Raw genomic sequence first — 17908 nt, forward strand, 5'->3', positions numbered from 1 at the left:
TGATTACGATAAGTATATAAATATGAAAGTCACAGCAGGAGAACACGATAAATTCATGTTTCTTGATTTTATGACTTCAATTATCGCTGTATGAGAGATTTTAAGGATTCGATAGATCCAATGAGCGGAAACAAGGATAAAAACGGGAATTACGAACGTGGGTTTACATAAAATTACGAAGAAGATAGAAAAATATGCCAAAATCGAACAAAAGAACAATCGTAACAACACGGAATTAATTGACAGAGAAAACTGGATTTTAAAACTGCTCCTCTGTAAAAAATATAAAATATGACATATCGTGTTCTTCTCTCGTAGCCTTCATATTCAAATAAACGTTTAAATTCCTGGCGAGAGGAACGCGTGAAATATCGACTACCTAACCTGCGTGAATCGAGCAGGCGACACTCGAGACGGAAGAAAGCGTGTTTCCAGGTACCATGGCCGGTCGATCACGCGAGTTTTGCGTAAACCACGGCTGTTAAGGCGAATTACGACGTGGTTCGTCTGGTAGTCGTGCATCACCAGGTAATTAAGCCGGGTTCATTCCGTGACACGGACGATTCGACGACTCGACTCTACGAGTACATACATGGCATTGTCGAGACCAGCCAAGCTGGTACTGGCATGGAAAACAAGCGAGTTTATCGTAGGCCGAGGTTGCTCGATCGACTCGCGTTCAAGCAATGAATTAGAACCGACAGGGAAGCGTTAACCGTACTCTGTAAGATTACACGTTCGCGCCTGGATTTCTAATGCGAGGACGTAGATGCTCGACAGTCAAACCGCGTCCTACGGAATATTTCCATTTGGTCATGGAATTTTGTTTCAGGGAAAGAATACTGAGATTTGGAGTCGTAGAATCTGCTTATCGGGAGATTCACTCGATACGTTCGCTTCTACTTGAATTTTTATTATTTGTGTTATATGCTAACAAATAATTTTTAATTGAATCGATATTGTTAGGAAAATTTTACAAGGCACAGGGGTGTAAGGCGTTGATCAGTTTGGTAATAAAATAAATAAGGTCTTAAGTTACAGCTACGATAACGGCTATCGTTATTGGTAGATTTTTGCGTAGAAGATTCTGATTTGTATCGTATTTAGGTTACTTGTGTTTGGAGAGAACTATATCGGTAATAGCAATTCATAAATATTGAAATTACGCTATACGTTTTAAATATATAAAAGAAATACAATTAAGTATGTGTATCGCGTTTGAAAGTTGAGAAATATTGTTCCGAAAGATATGCGTACGTAACATGTTCTTCAAAAGTATCGGAGACATGTAGCAAAATTTTTTAAACGAAGAATGAACGTATTATGCGTGTTCTATGCATCTTTACACCTTCAGACTTCCCGTAAATGGATAAAAATCCACAGTCTAGTATTTTCGTATGTAAATTTTCGATTTCCTTAAAAATATTAAATCCTATAAAAACACATCGTGATTTTAAATTTTCACCAAGCAACGCGAATATCTACAGTCTACTCGTCGTCCTAACAAATTTCCAAGTAGCCAACCATTTACACGTAGTATATTTACGATCCACGTCGATCGATTTCAATCACAGTTAAGAAAACAACGTTACTGTACACACAACACGGGGAACTGGCAATGGAAACGGTGTTGGCTCGACGCCTTTGTAATTGTTACGTGATTTACACTCGACTTTCCAAGGTTTTGTCGATCGGGCTGGCCGAGGTAATTAGTCGCGCCACTTTTTCGTCGCGTCTTTCGAGGTAACAATAGAGGCGATCTATACGCAGGGAGGTGGATGATTGCGAGAGAGGGCCATTGTACACGTGGTCATGGACGGTGTTGACGGCCCCGTTCACTGCCACCGACGCGACGCCACGAAATTCCCTAAACGACGCGATTCAAGCTCTGAATGGAAGCGGACGCGTGGAAGGAAAGGAGAAAAGAGAGAAAAAAGAAGGAGAACAAAAGCTTGGGATATTCATTCGGAAAATTGATTCCTTGGTGACGAGCGATCGTCGGTGCGTTTGAACCCTGGCTTCGCCTTTTTCGCGGCCTTTGTACCGACTATACACGACAAAGACTTCGATATTCCTTGTGAAATCTAATGGCTTTGTTCGAGAACGCGCGCGTTAAATCGCTCCATGAAAGTATTGTGCCTGGTAACGATCCGGTGATTACTCTTGGTAGCTCTCACTTTATGTCCTCTGGAATTATCACTTGATATCCCTGCTTCTTTTTATTCCTCTTGTAGGATGATTGATACGCGTGGTACATTTCGTAGATTGATTATTTTTACATTTATTTCACAAATTATTACGTAAGAAGTTTCTATTTCATCGTGAATTCTTAGGTATAAATTATCAATTATCAGATACCAATATATATTCATTTTCTTCCAACTACTCTACCGTATATGGATACGCGAGAGACAATTAAATCATTATCGCGAAGGTGAATAGTGAAAGTTACAGCTAAAAAAAGAATAGTTATACGCGTGTAGCTAGGTCAAATTTAAAACTTTGATCAACATTTTAATTGCGAGTAAGCTTGATCGATACCTGCATCTTGTTGAGGTACTTACGTCTATTTTCTACTCATTATGAAATTATGCGTATTATGAAATTTACTATAAAAAGAGTTGAAGTTATAATATTTCTGATTATTCGATCCATAATTACATAGTTACCATCGATCTAAGCTTATTACAGTCACAAAGATAAAAATCTTCTCACTAAATCATTTTCTTCTTAAATCATCCGACTTGTAGTAAAAAGCTTATACGCCATAAATTCATTACAAGATTCATAAGAAAGAAACATAACAAATTTACCTACACAAGTACCCATCGCTTTTGCAAAATACCTATTATTTAAAAATCACCAGCTAATAGACAAATCCGCATATTCAAATCAACGTACTGCTCCATCAGCCACTTTATCGATCTCCCTGCATCTCGAACAACTCCATCAACATACAAATGCAACACAACCTATTTCAAAACTCCAACTGATTCCTTTAGAACCCACATATAAAATTCATTTACATCGGTGTCTGCTACCATAATAATAGCGTGGCTCGTGCTCGTGTAAGAGTTCAAGGCCTCTCTCTCTCTCTCTCTCTCTCTCTCTCTGTCTCTCTGTCTCTCTGTCACGTGCCCCTTAGAAAACGTTCTTCAGCTTCCTCCTATGTGTCGCATAACTCGACAAAATTTTGATACATCGACGATTGACAGTAGGGAGGTGATTCGAGGGACGAGGAAGAAAAGAACGGAGTTGGTTCAGAAATTCATGACGCCTGAAACCTTTGGTTTTCAAGGGCCTGGTCCTTCCGGCTCGTGACGGGTCACGTGTCGCTCTTTCTGCGTCATTTCGAAAAGCTTATGCTAATACGGAAGAGGCCAGGGTCACGCGAGTACGACACAAAATACCGCTGCGTTTTGTACCGGCGGGGAACGATTATACGCGCGATTCGTGAAATTATGCAAAACGCGCGCCGTTTACTCGCGCGAGCGCAGGGTGCGGAAAGGGCCGTGTACACGGTATGGCCACGTGGCCTTGTCGACGAGGGAATGCAAATGATATCTCCACTAGAGGGTTGAACTGGCATCTTTCTTTCGTTCTTTGTCCATCGATGGCAATTCACGTGGAAACTCTACATATGCGATATACAGGGTGGTTTTGAATCGATGCTACTAACTTGAGAAAGGACGAATTTATGGGGAAAAATAGGTTGAAAGTACAAAGTGACGTTCTTTACGGAAGCTTTATTCTTGAATAAATTATTGTTGAGAATGTAGACAGTACACGTGCACTTACATATATGATTGTGTGTTCTATTTAGGTCACTTTTAATGGATATTACTGTAGTATCCGTATCGCTACTTGAATTTATTGTATCGAACAGTAAGGGATGGAAATGGAACAGAAAGAATTTTTTGTTCTGCTCTGAAGTATATTTTTTGTTGGTTCTATCGTATCAATATTCATTCGGTTCCTCAACACTCATTCGCTTACTCTCTGTACGTGCTTCGTTTCTGACAAATTAGAATCGTCGAAATCTAGAAATTTGCAATCACAATTAGAGCAATACAACACCAATAACTAGGAATAAAATTCTGCCCAAAAATTTGATCGTCTATGACATATATTAAAACAAGGAATACACAATCCAAGTCATCATTTTTTCCTCTAATTATTCTTCGTCATCGCTATGCTCCATAAAACGATGTAATCGCATAAGAAACTCACCCTTCACAGATATCCTCAATTTTCCCTCAACTTCTCCAAACGTTAAACGAAACCAAACCTTTAACTTTTTCACGAATGATCAACAGAACCGTCGCTTCGTTTAATCCAAACCTGGCTCGCACCTAATCTCGCCGGGTCAATATTAAACTCACACCGAAAGTAGTGTGACGAACAGGCGAACGAGTTCAACTGGTAGGCTCCTCCTTGGACCTTGAGGACGCCACCAGGTAGGAATTAGCATGCCGCTGTCGTTTTTTTTTCGCTTGCACGAGAACACCTCGCGGTGTTCGTTTATTCGCCTCTAATCCCTTTGAATGCAGCGCAGTCCAAGAGTTCGATGTGCCCCGAGTCTTTTCTCCTCTCTCCACGCTGCTGTCCCCGAGTTTTCTGTCCTTCTCCGTTCTTCGAACGTGTCCCGAGCCATATGTTACCCGATCCATGCCGGAGCTATTAATTATATCGATCTATATAGACTGCGTAGTTAGCCGTAGCAGCGAAAAGCAGTACCAGGGCCCTGCGACGCTTTATGGTTCTTCTCCCATCCCCTTTTTCTTCCTTCACGGTCCCGTGATAGTTTCTCTTTCTCTCTCATCGTCGGTCGATCCAACGACACCGGGGTGAGAAGCTAAAAAAGGAAAAAAAGAAAAATGCTGAAGCGCGTTGCACAGAAATACATAAAACCCGACCATAGGCATAAATCATTAGGGGCCACGGAGGAACTATTATGTGACTCATGGCTCGTGGGGATGAGAGAACCGAGGAAAGGAGAGCCGAAAAAAATCCTGCCATGGGGGGTGACAGTTCATCCCCCAGCGTAACCGTTGTGGATATCGTTTTTTCATCCTCTTTTCTTCCTTTCGTTCGAACACGAAATCGCCGTTGGCTGGGAACGTTCGTTAATTGGTTTGATCGAATTTGACGCAGTTTGAAGGAAATTGTAGATACATTAAAAAACTGTCGATCAGAATATTGTTTTAGGCGCGTCCTGGCGATGTAAGGAGCAATAGGATGGCGGGGATTAGGTGAGATGATTTTGAAAATTTAATGTATCGAGAGATATAGTTCGTGGAAAAAAGTTGAACGTTCTGTACGATCTTCTTAAAATGGGTCCCAGAATTCTAATTTCATTTTAATAGTCATTCCACTTAGGAAAATAATTATTATATTTCACATTTATTATATCTTTTCTCGAATCATCTCATTTATTATATCCGCGAAGGTATCCTCGCAATCAGAGCTCTTTAATAACGCGATTGCAAAACAACCGCACGACGGTCTTCAGAAAAATGATGCATGTCGAATAATTAATAATACAGCAATTATTTTCCCATCAGAATGATTTCATACGTTGCCGGGGGCAATTAAAAGGGACGTGACATCGAATAGTTTCTCGTCTTACGAATGTTTTTCTCGTTTAATTGATCACACATTCTAGAAAATTCGAGAATCATCCTAATTTAAGACATCACAGCCGTCTCGTTAGAAATTTATGCTCTAAGAGTTGGAACATAATCTGTACCAAAAAATGAATAGCCTGGAGTAATGAAATTTGTACGATTATATAACTTACGGTGTACGCGATTTTACAGTTCCTAATTATCCTTCGTTCTCCGAAAACATTGACAGGTTAACGTCGAATCTTCAAACTTTAAAAATCCTTCACGCACTGCTAAGTATCGATCAATCACAGAAACTATAGTAAATCCTAAAAATCTAAAACTAGCTAAAACCATCTAATATGAATGGTATGAAAAACATCTCCATCTTTGCAACTGATGAACTATGACTCGAAGAAGGAAGCCTCTGAAAGACGCATACGCGAGGATGACGCGCGAAGAGGCGACGGAACGGTTCGGTTTCGCGCGTAGCAAAGCTCGATTCCAGCGCGTTCACTTTCGCCACGAGGAATTCCGGAGGGGACTTCTTTTGGCCCTTGGCAGACTCCGCGTCGGACAAGGTGCTGAGAGGAGCTGGCGCGGAACGAGTCACGAGACCGTTCGTGAATAACCTAGTAAAAGTAGCGAACTATAGAGACCGGACTCTTCCCTCTTCGCCGGTGTTTGTCGAAGGCGCTACTGGAATCCGGCAAAAAACTCACCGGTCGGCTACCGGTCACTCTAATGCTTGCCTATAATGTGCCACGTTATTTTCAACGCTGCCACCGCCACGCCGCGCGCCGTGCCGGCGTCGCTTCCTCGTGACCTCGACGCCATGAAAACGATTCCGGGACAAAGATTCGAACGCTGCTACGATATAAGATCGTGTGAACTAACGAAAAACTCCGAAATAAGATCGTATTTTTCGTAATTTTCTTTGATTAAATCTTTTCTCTCTTCCGTTTTTGCGTCCTCTTCTCTTCTCTTTTTTTCCTTTTTGTTTTGGTAGCGATGTAATTGTTTTCTTAGACGAATAGGAAGATCGTAAGAAATGGTGTTCTATCAGAAGATCGCGTGAACTAACGAAAAAATTGGAAGTAAGAAGTTTCCATTGGTCGTTACATTTGGACAATTATTACGGTTTGATTAAATTCCTTCCTTATTCCATCTTTTTTTTTTTTTTTTTGATAACGAAGTAATTATTTTTTGGGCAGAAATACAGAGATTGGAAGGATCGGAATTATTTTATTGCACAGACAAGCTACAGTTCCTTTTGAATTATTTAAATAGAAATAATCGTAGTCGTGAATTACTTTCTATATATTCGTTGAATAACGCAGTTCTCTTTATAGAAATATTGAAGGTAAAATATGATATAATATGTACAATATATAAATATAATTGTTAAAAGTTTGTGATCAAGCGAATGGAAAAGAAATCTACAATTATAATGCCACACGCGATGTTGCTCGATAAAAATGTCGACAAGATATAGATAAAAGATCGAGAGGATAATTCATCCACGGGGCAACAGGATAGGTAAAAATCTGGCAGCAATTGTGCGTGGACGATGGCGACCGAATTGTTGCGGGCCGAGAACGATGGTACCATAAACTCTCCACGAAGGCAACACGGCGGGACGAGTTATGGCAATGATGCCGGGAGTTCCACGCATGACTCGGCACGACGCAAGTACCGATGGGCCTTGAGGCGATCGAAAAAGAGCAAATCGACGACGTTCGGTGCCTTGACGCGTACCGAGCAGTCACCGACACAAAAGAATCGAGTGTTAATTATCGAAAAAGCCCCGTCGTTCAACGGGACTTTCACGGTGATACGAAGAAATTTTCGTGTACCCAATTGAATGAATCGTTTTCAACTGGATTCGAAACATCGGTATTAAGCTGTGTTGTGAAATATGGCACAGCGAAAATTACAAGGTAACGTTAATGTTATTATCTCGAACGAGAATGGTTTTGACGATATTTGTGTTTCGAATTTTTTTCATCACAGCAAAAAGTTTGCTATAAATATAATATATGTTTCGTGATTCGTATTCGAGAATAAACTGGAGTGCACGTAAAGAGTGAGTTAATGTAGAGATTCGCTTTCAAGAATATATTACGCGTGTTACGTAGTAGTTGTTAAAACTTTATTGGCAGTGTAATGAGACGCGACTATCGTGATTATGTTGGAATAGAAAGTTTCGAATAAATTGAAAAATACATATAGAAGTTGCAAGACTTTTGATAAAAATATCAAATACATATTGATGTAGCGCATATGAAATATCGTTTATAAAGTAAAATTTTTGTAAAATACTAGGTACACTTACGTACGCGTATACCAAAATAATTTCTGTTGCATGATCCAATGCGTTGTTCGAAAAATTTGTTCACCGATACTTTCACAGATATCTTGCTGATCTCAGGTTTCGATGATATATTCGTCAAAGAGACGATCTTTCATATCACGACATGATGTAATAGATAATAAAATGATCAAATACGACAGAGACTAATTACGATAAAACAATATCATCGGATGAAGGGGATTTCAATAGATCAACTACTTATCGCCTACTTCTTCTTATCTAACAACAATCTGAAATAGCGATTTCACAGGATACGTATTAATAACGTGTCATTATTTTGTATTATTCGGTATATATTAACAAATAGAGTTGGAAGGAGCCGCATTATGATTAGGTTGAATAATAGAAAAGTCGTACGGGCAGCACGCATGCGAACATATCTTACATCTGAATCTACCTGCCAACGCAATCAAAGATCGTTTGTGTCGAACTCTGTCATTTGTAGCTATACGCGTCGCAACATCGGCCGCGCGTGGCATAAATCGTCCTTCAAACAGGTATTTAATAGAAGTTCAGAGTACGCACTTAAATCATGCTATTAACTACGCGGTGGAGGACTAATGATTTTAATTTATGGTAAAATATGTTCGAAATATGCAGATCAAAGGCTAGAGAAAAAGATTGATCCGTGAATCATTATCGATCGAAGATTAGATAAAGATAATTAATAAAATGAAAGATAAATATCATTACTTGGAGAATATTGGAATAGACAGCCTGAAGGTGATTAATTGGAATATAAATCTAATTTCTTAGGAAATGCTTAATTTATACGAAAGGCTGTTATATGGAAGTGTTTTATAGGTATTAAATAAATAATTAATAAATAATTATGTACTTATCCATATATTATTTAATAAATAAATAAGTAGCAGTTAGGATATGGAATGCCTAAAGAATAACAAAGCAACGACTAACAAACCTATCAATATCGCTAACAACAAATCCTCCAGTCTCTGCCACAAAAGTCTCCAGTTCAATTCGCAAATATAAATTATAAGATTCTGCAGCTCAATCTCCAAATTTAAATTAACATGGATTCAACCGCTCATCAGTCTCTACATTTTACAAGCTCATACTCGGAAACGATAAACTTCACCCTCGCCAAGAGCAACAACGTTGAACTTGCCCTAAAGAGGAACACGTAGCCGTGGGTGCATCTGGGTGCTGCGGATGCATTCTCGACCGCAGAGCGCGGACATACCACCACCAGAGCATCGTCGTGGCACGGTGGTTGCCGATGTTGTTGCTTGAATTATACTATGATTATACTCTAGCCGTGCGGCGGCTATGATTAAACATTAAACAACGCCATTACGCCGAGTAAGAGGGAAACGGAAGAAGAGGAAGGCGAGCACGCGAAGAAAACAGAAGGAGGAAAGGAAGAAAGAAAAAGAGAAAGACGAGAAGAAATACGAGAAAAAGAGGAAGGATATCAGGTCTGGGTGGGTTCCTCGTGGTCTTCTTCGTCGTCTGGTGACCGCGGCCGCTCGTGTCCTCCTACGAGTCCAGGATTAGCCTATAATTCCTCTGGCCAAGCTGCTTGCCTTCTCTCTGACTGTTGCTGACTGGCTAACCAGAAACAGGAATGCCAAGAAGCGTAATTAGCTATTCGGCCGCGAGAGGAGCCTATTTGCTTTACTGCATTCCGCGCCACCATTCAGGATGAAACGGCCTCGAGAGGGGAACGAGGGAATCACGATCTGGATAGGAAGGAGACGAAGGCAACCAAGTACGCGAGGTCCTCTTGATCCAGAAGAGAACATGGATCCTAACGAGCTGGATTGCGACCAAGCTTCGCCTCATTCGCTCTTTTTCTTGTTCTCTATGTCATACGCACCGAGAGATTAACTTTCACCGTGAGGATCAATCGACAGGGGCGTTTATGTGACCGAGAAAAAGTTCCAAGCAAAGGGGATGATAAATGGCGTGGCGCATCGTCGTTATCTGATCTCGAAGATGTCGATGATGGTCGGTGCCATGGACGGTATGATTCTTAGTATGTAGGATTTTTTTTACAGCGAGGTTCAACTATCTCGTTTGACGGAATTGTGTCGCTTGATGGTACACTTGCGATACGTCGTATCGTGACTTGGATAGTCGTAGGAATGATCTTCTAAATCGTAGGTCTACTATCAAAGACAGTGATTCGTCAAAGAAATTGTGTATCTCGTATTTAAGATTTATTTCGGACGGATAGAAAATTGTTATCGACTTTTTATTCTTTGGTCTTCGCGTTACGGTCTTTATTTTGTTCGAATCTAAAAAGCAGTTTCGTCAACGTGATTGATCGATCAATGATATATTTACTACGGATTTAAAATTCACCTACGAAAAGTATTATCAAAAATGACATTACTTAAGCGAGTCCTACGCCTCTTACTTTACATAAACCGAACTCTCATAAATCTAGCAAAGTCAATACCAATCCGCCGTATAATTTAGTACCTGCCAAACGATCACGACAAAAGCATCAATCATATCAGCGGTTAACGTACTCGCTATCGCAATTGAAAAGAAAAATTCAGGGACCAACGACACGATGGTTCGCGTTTTTCGATAAACTACTGCAACATAATTTTCTTTCAACAGCTCCAACTTATCGACGATGATAACGATAGACGTTCAAAGATATGGACACTTTAGATACTAAAAATCTCACGCTACTCTTCATACCGCAACTAAACCAAATCGCCTCTCTCGACAACTCCATCTCTCATTACGCGCAACACGCAAATGTAACTCGTCGGTTAACCGGAAATTCCTCGTGAGGAATCCACCAGACGCGCAATACGGAACGCAAGCTCATCTCGTTTTCTCTGAAAACGAACGAAACGATGTTGAAATGGTAAACGAAAGGTTGAGTCGGTGAAACGCATACTTGGACCAGTTCGGTTCATTTCCTCGATATTATGTCGCGATTCTTCGGGAGCGCGGGACGTGACCGCCGTCAAACTGTTCATCATCAGTCCGCGTTCCTAGTTCGGCGAGCGCAATCGCGCTTTAATGCGATCCCCTCGGCCGATCTTTCCTATCCGGCGGCGGCGGCGGCCAGAACGTTCGTGGAAACGCGATTTCCGAGTTACGGGGGGAGTCTGGCCTCTACGTGACGTTGGCACATAGTTGTTCGTCGTTGCCCCCGGCTGTGCACGCCGCAAACACGGTTAGTTACAGGCGGACTCGCGCCGCGTGACCGACCGACGAAAATTGCAAAATAGCCTCGCGGACGATTCAACGAGTCTGCCTCGCCGCGCCGCCGGGATCTCCGAGCGGAAAGAGAATTGCCACGCGGAACGTCGCCGTGGATGCTGATGGACAGTCTGCTTCCAAATGGAAGTCTCGGGTTCTTAATGTAAAACTATAGTATTTAAGAACAAGGGTAGCTTTGGTTCTGAAAGTTTGATTTTGACCGAGTGAACTGGATGTTCAAGTTCGACGCTGTCGAGGAAGTTGATTTTAACATCAGGTTCAGGTCTTCCTACAATTTACATAAAGATCATTCTTGTTTCGACGAAGTATACGTACATAATATATAAAATAGTAAGTCATCGTTGTCGTCTCGATCAATTTGCTCACATTTGCTTGACATTTTATTTGAACAAAAATTGCCGTTATGGAACAGGAGCATTATTAATTTCATAAGCTGTTACTCTCCTCGTGCTTTCTTCTCATATTAGACATATAAAAAACCTTCTTGTTAAGCATTAAGTGGCTTCAAAATCAGGAAAACATCAGTAGAAACAGGCTCACCATAATGTACCTTCCTTATGATTTTTCTTAATTGTCCACAATTTCACAAGGAAGATTAAACCTGCCTTCTGAAGTTCTTACTAATTACAAGGATCTTACAACTAACATGTTTCCAAGAATCCAAGAATCTTGGTAGCTTTACGGAACATAAAAGATAATTACTAAAAAAAAAAAAAGAAAATCGAACAAAGTCTAAAATGCTCTTCACCTCGAAACGTACGTACGTGTACATCCTCCTTACTCATCCCTTGCTCGTTGCTTTACGCCGAACGAATTACTTCGAAATCAATTACGCCGCGATTCCACGGCGGAACGCAAATCTAAAACCGCGACGAGATTACCAGGTCTGGATTGGACCCGGGAAACGAAACTAAATTAGGCATAAATTAGCTGATTACAGAAAATCGTTGGACACGCCACGAATGACCAGTGGCATTTCCTTTTCTTCTCTTGGCACCTTGTCCCCCTCAGACACACTCTTTCTCTAGCAATTTCGAGCTGGTTTCCTGTCTATCGTTTCCTTTTTCTCGGCGCAGCCCGAGAGCGTAACGATCTGTTCGCCGCGCCGTTGTCCTAACTCGCTTATAATAACTCTACCGGCCGGGTAATGACGATCCGCTCTTGGCATTATTGTTTCTGCGGCAGCCTGCACGGTCGCCTCCTACCTTCTCCCCTTTCTTCTCTATCCACGATTATTCGGATAATTCGCCTGGCTGCTATTATCTCAGCGCCAGTGTGACAAACGCGCGGCATCCTTGAAACCGAAAGTGAAATCGTCCTGTCGCGGACCGGTCGTTTATCCTGTTTTAGACCGGAATTCCGCGCATCTACTTGATCGAGTTATTCGACTCGATTCCAGAATGGTTTTCTGGTTCTCCTTCCTTTTCAGATGGAACCGTTTAACCATTCGTAGGCAAATTTTACGTAGAGAGATTTTCTTACTCGGTTCGTTCGGTTCCTTCCTCGAAGAGAATCTTTATTTTTGGCGAAAAAAGTTTTAGACGTTTAGCTTGAACAGTGATATTTTTAGTATAATAGAAATGTTGGTAGGTATTTCGGGATTCTGTCGGATTTTTCGTAAGCCTGAAATAGTAAAAGATAGACTCGGATCAAGTAGATTCGCACAATCGTAGATAATATTCTTGGATGCGTATTTCTCTGCGATCGTCCGTTCCTCCGTAATTATTAAAACTACGTTTCAATGAAATCGCTGAAAGTTACATCCACGATGAATCCGATAGATCATTATTTAGTTTCGTAATCTGTGCATTGACATCATATTCCCACAGTTCTTTTGCACGGGGCATTCAATCTACGTAATTATCTACATAAAATTAATCATGATTTTTAAAAATAAAAATATGCTTCGATTGAAAAACACAAATGTACATAATTATAGTAAAGTATCCCCAAGAACTATAGACATCCAAAACACTAAGAATTAATAATCTTCGCATTACTCGAAATCCGAATAAATATGGATCACGATCTTATCTAACCTAGTTAGATCAAGGCAAAGTGAACGAGCAGAGTTCCAAATGAAATATAGACGATCTTTTGGCCGCAAATCGACGTTCGAACGGACAGAGAAGAATTAAAGATGGCTGTGATTGGCATTGGATCACTGCCAGATATGTCGAACGTAACGAAGTTTTTCGAGCTTTGTCGGCGTCGATAAGAGATTGAACGAAGGGGTGCACATCGTGCATTAGGAATTCATATTGTTGGCCGCAGGCTTCTCAAGTGTGATCAATATGGAGTTATTCTTATGAGCAGCGATACTCAATTCGCCACGCGAAAAATATCTTCCCTGTTGCGGAGGGATCAGTTTACGCGCGACGCGATTATAAATTGTAGTTAATAGGCGTTGTACGGTTGTTAGCGTATTGTACACACGTTGTAATACCCTATCGGGTACCATGTAAAATTCGTGTGAATTCGTAATTTATTACGATACCCAGGGGGATAAATGTTTATTACTTACTAACCATGTTTTGATACTTTCTCGGTGTTTTCGTTTTTGCCGAAGCATAATACGAGAAGATTGATGACTGACAGATTATAAATTATAATATTCTCCGGGCTAAGGACAATTTATTTCGACGTTTTTCGAAGGTAACTTTTCAATTTTAATATACTTATTATTGGTTTTATTGTTATTTGTTTAATAACACGCTGTTGGCCATTTGAATTTTATAGTAATTTCATTTTAGTTTACAGTTGGAATTAGGTTTTTGCGTAGGTATATTCCCATGATTTATCGTCTAAAACTGCTATCCAATTTCCGATTTTTTACGGCCCACGACTTCTGAAATTTCAACGACCGGATTTGTAAAATGCTGAGACGATCTCGCAGGTAATCAATCATTTATATATAAATACACCAGCATATCGAACAAAACATAGCAATTGCGTATCAAGGTTCGTCTTTGATGAGAACAATATAACAGAAAAGCGGAGCTGTATTACCCATTAATACTTTGCGATATATTAAAAAACAAAAGACAGTAAACTATTCAGAATATTTTCTAATCTATTTTCTATTCTCCAATTTCGATAAATAATTCTTTGTCTATTTCACATCCTCCAACTTACACAGTAAAATTCTTCGACTTACTTAAATGTTCCTTAACTAGAAACTTTTAATATGCAACCATCGTAAACAGCAAATACAATAAATAATAAAGTATCAAAAAAATCAAAGTGAAATAAACGGATTAGCATAGTTACATATTTTTTTCTTTATGAAAATTACTCGATCAGGATTGAAAAGACGAACATGAGAACCATCGTTGGGGCGTAGTTTCTTCTCGCGTAGTTTCGGATTTTCTTGGCATTCGAAGCTCCTTCGGTTTCGAAGTCGGCTCGAGAACGAGCAGGAGGGAGAGGGGTTGAAACCGGGGGTTGCAGACATACATTAATAACCAGGAGATACGTATCTCCTGTATCCTGGCCGTGGAATAAGAAGATACATCCCTTATATAAATGTATGACTAACGGGTGGAAGCTTGCGCGGAGCTTGTTAGGAAGAAACGAGGAAACCCTCTCCGGCAATCCTTTCTAGTTATTTCCGAAGTATCTTTCCAGTCTGCCGTCTCCTCCTCTTTTTATGCTGAGTTATTCCTTTTCCAACGCGGGATATCTTTCGATCAAATTCGTACGAATCACTACGTATCCGCTGGAACAATTTGGCTTCTATTACGAGCCCGCAAGCTGCTGGAATTTTCTATCCGAATTTTTCCTTGTTATCGATTGCTAAAATTCTCTCAGCTCGAAATATTATATACGGAGTATAAGGTTTAAGGTGTTGGTTTCTTTTTATATTAAACTTGGATAGTTTTACTGGAAGACTTGCGTTACTTTATTTTAGATCATTTTTCGTAATTTTTATATTTTCATAATACGCGATATATAATTTTTGGAACCTACAAACGACACAATGGTTGCGAATGGAATTAAGCTGATACTTTGTTATTATAAAAGACGTCGAAGCGAATTTAGTTGTAGTAAGATGCAATTATTTAGAAACGTGTCGAGTAGTGACGCTTTTACGATAGCTTGTAATTTCCAATTCCGTATTTGTTAAAGATTAAACTCTTACGCTGTTTATACTGAAATTCCTCAAATTCTATTCCCAATCTCTTATTCCGCATTACGTAGACTTCTTTTTTTTCCAAGAAAGTAGAGAAAGTTGTTATTGTCAGACACTGTTGATAGGTCTGATTACTCCTTTCTATGAAAGTAGTATAAGCAATTGGTGTCGCACGCTGTTAACAGAATCCAAAGATCGCGTTCGAAGTAAAAGAAGGAAAGAATGCTACGGAAAATCTGCGCGTATAAAAAGAGTCATCCTTTCTGCTGAGAATATCCTTGCGCGAGCACTTTAAACGCTATCATTTACAATCTCTCAGGACTCCTACATTTCAATTACCTCATTGAGTGGAACGAATTTCTCGTTTTTACGTCGTGATTTCTCGTAAGATCAAAATCAAGCGGCATTAAATAATTTTCCATTAGAAAGGCAATTAGAATCTGCAGGGGATTCCGCGTTGGCAGTCTCTCGTAGCCGTTCGTAAAGCCTCGGAGCGTGTAACTGAAGCGTTCAAAGAGCAATTTGCAGAAACGTCGAGCCGACTTCAATTCCCCACGCCCAGCGAATCTTTCTCGAGATCAACGTTAGTCCTGCAATCAGCGTGGGCATAAGGACTCGCGATCAAAATAATTAGCTCGCATATATTACGCCAATCAGACGCCACCAAACCTGGATAACCGAGTTTTCCTCGATGGTATATCGTTTTTAACTCCTAACTCCTGTACATACTGGTCACACGTGGTTTTAACTTCGACTGCGATCTTAAAATCGTGGTTTAGCTACAGATTGATGTTGATAAGTTATTTTATAACTCGTGGAAAACTCTTGATCTAACGATAAGACTAGCGTTTATTGCGGATCTCGTCTCTGCATCGTTAATTATAGTACTTTCTCGTTCGTGCATTATATAAAAATCATACGGGATAAACATAATGAATTTACGTTTCATACAGTTGAGAAAAAGGAAAGCAGCAGTTCAATCTACATATTTGTAAGTTGTAATAATACGTGTCTTTATCATAACATATATTTAGTGTCTGGATGGTAATGTTATAAACGTTCTTCTATTTCTTTCAATTTCATAATATCTTAGGAATCCACGCGAAAGAAACAGCGACGAAAATTATATTAGACGAATCTTTGAAGCTCTTTTCCATAGTGTCAACGAAGAGAATTATTCGATGACGCAAATCGGAAGAAAATGAAATATTTACGCAAATTCGATGTATAACGTTTCACGTACAAAGAAGCAAACTGACGAAACGATCGTATTTTCGCGAAGATAAATTGACGATCGCTGCAGGGTTCACGGGTTTGCTGCGCATTATCAAGGCGACCGATTATCTCGCACGGATTTTAATAGAACCCAGAAAGAGAGGAGTAAGAAGGTCCCGTGTTGTCGGGCCGTTTAGAGACCTAAAGGGCCATCTCATCGGCTACGTGGGTAAAGGGATCGGAAGAAGTAAGGGTTATTACGCGGTCGATCGTCTCTCTCGATCCATCGGTATGGCGTATTTTCATCTTTCTCTCACTCGTTGCCTTCGAACAGAGGTCCAGTCCGCGTCTGTAATCTCGGTAATGCCTACCGTAAGGGACATGGTAACTCGCGGGATCTGTGCCCACCATGGCCTCTGTATTCCATGCTTTATGGCTCCTATGCATCGAATCCCGGGCAGTTAAGGCATCGCGGCCTGAATAGCCAATAAGATTCCGCGGGGCACGCGAGAATCGCGAGAATCACCGTGTGAATTCGAGAATGGAATCGACGCGAGAAAGATGCGAGATCCGATGCTGAGTTGCGAGTTCATCGTTGAGAATTTATTTGCACTTAACAAGGAGTCGATCCGGAGCGTCTAAAGTTTATGATTTTATGACTTTAAAGTTTCATTATTAGACGACATATCTATGCTTGTACGAATTTAAACCGTCGGAACGAAAGCACTCAAGACGCGATCGAATCCGCGAAAAGAACCACAGTCACGTTAGTTGAATTTAATTTGAGATGAGATTTAAAGGTTGGGTAGAGTTAAAATTAGGATAGAGATGGGTATATTTATTTCGACGTTCTGCTAGGCGTGAGGCATTCGGTAGTGTAAGTGACGAATTTAAAATATGTAGATGTAGACTAATAAAGTGAGATCCGTCGTTTTTTAATCTTCCGTTACGATAGAAAAGAAAAGGGAAAAGGAAATTTGGATATAATGTTCTTCTCTTATTACTTATTTATGTGAAATGAAAAAAGGAATGGGTTCTATACGATTCTATGTTATTCGTAGCCAAAGTTAGTCAATTTTATATAAAAATACCAGAGACAATCAATCACGAGGTTGAAGACTGTAGACGCCAGTTATACTTGAACTTTGATATCGAAGATGGGTGATTCTGATTGAGTAAAACTAAAGTTTGCTACAGTAATATAATATGAAGAATACGAATATATGAAAACTTCTAAATGTTCCTTATTGCTATAAATGCTGACAAGCAACTGGAATACCAGCGAATCGATCTTTCTTTCGATTTCCAGACTGTAGCGTTGAAACCAAGCACGAATAAGCAATGCAACATGTTTCTGCAATTAATGTAACA

The 17908-nt window shown here is 40.1% G+C and overlaps 1 protein-coding gene across 8 annotated transcripts in view; it reads left to right on the forward strand.

Annotated features, from left to right (window-relative positions):
• The window catches only part of LOC132907088 (zinc finger homeobox protein 4), a 399871-nt gene that overhangs the window by 286076 nt on the left and 95887 nt on the right, over positions 1 to 17908 (forward strand). The gene's annotated exons all lie outside the window — the stretch shown is intronic.

This window comes from Bombus pascuorum, chromosome 5 (assembly GCF_905332965.1).
Source record: "Bombus pascuorum chromosome 5, iyBomPasc1.1, whole genome shotgun sequence".
Taxonomy (NCBI): domain Eukaryota; kingdom Metazoa; phylum Arthropoda; class Insecta; order Hymenoptera; family Apidae; genus Bombus; species Bombus pascuorum.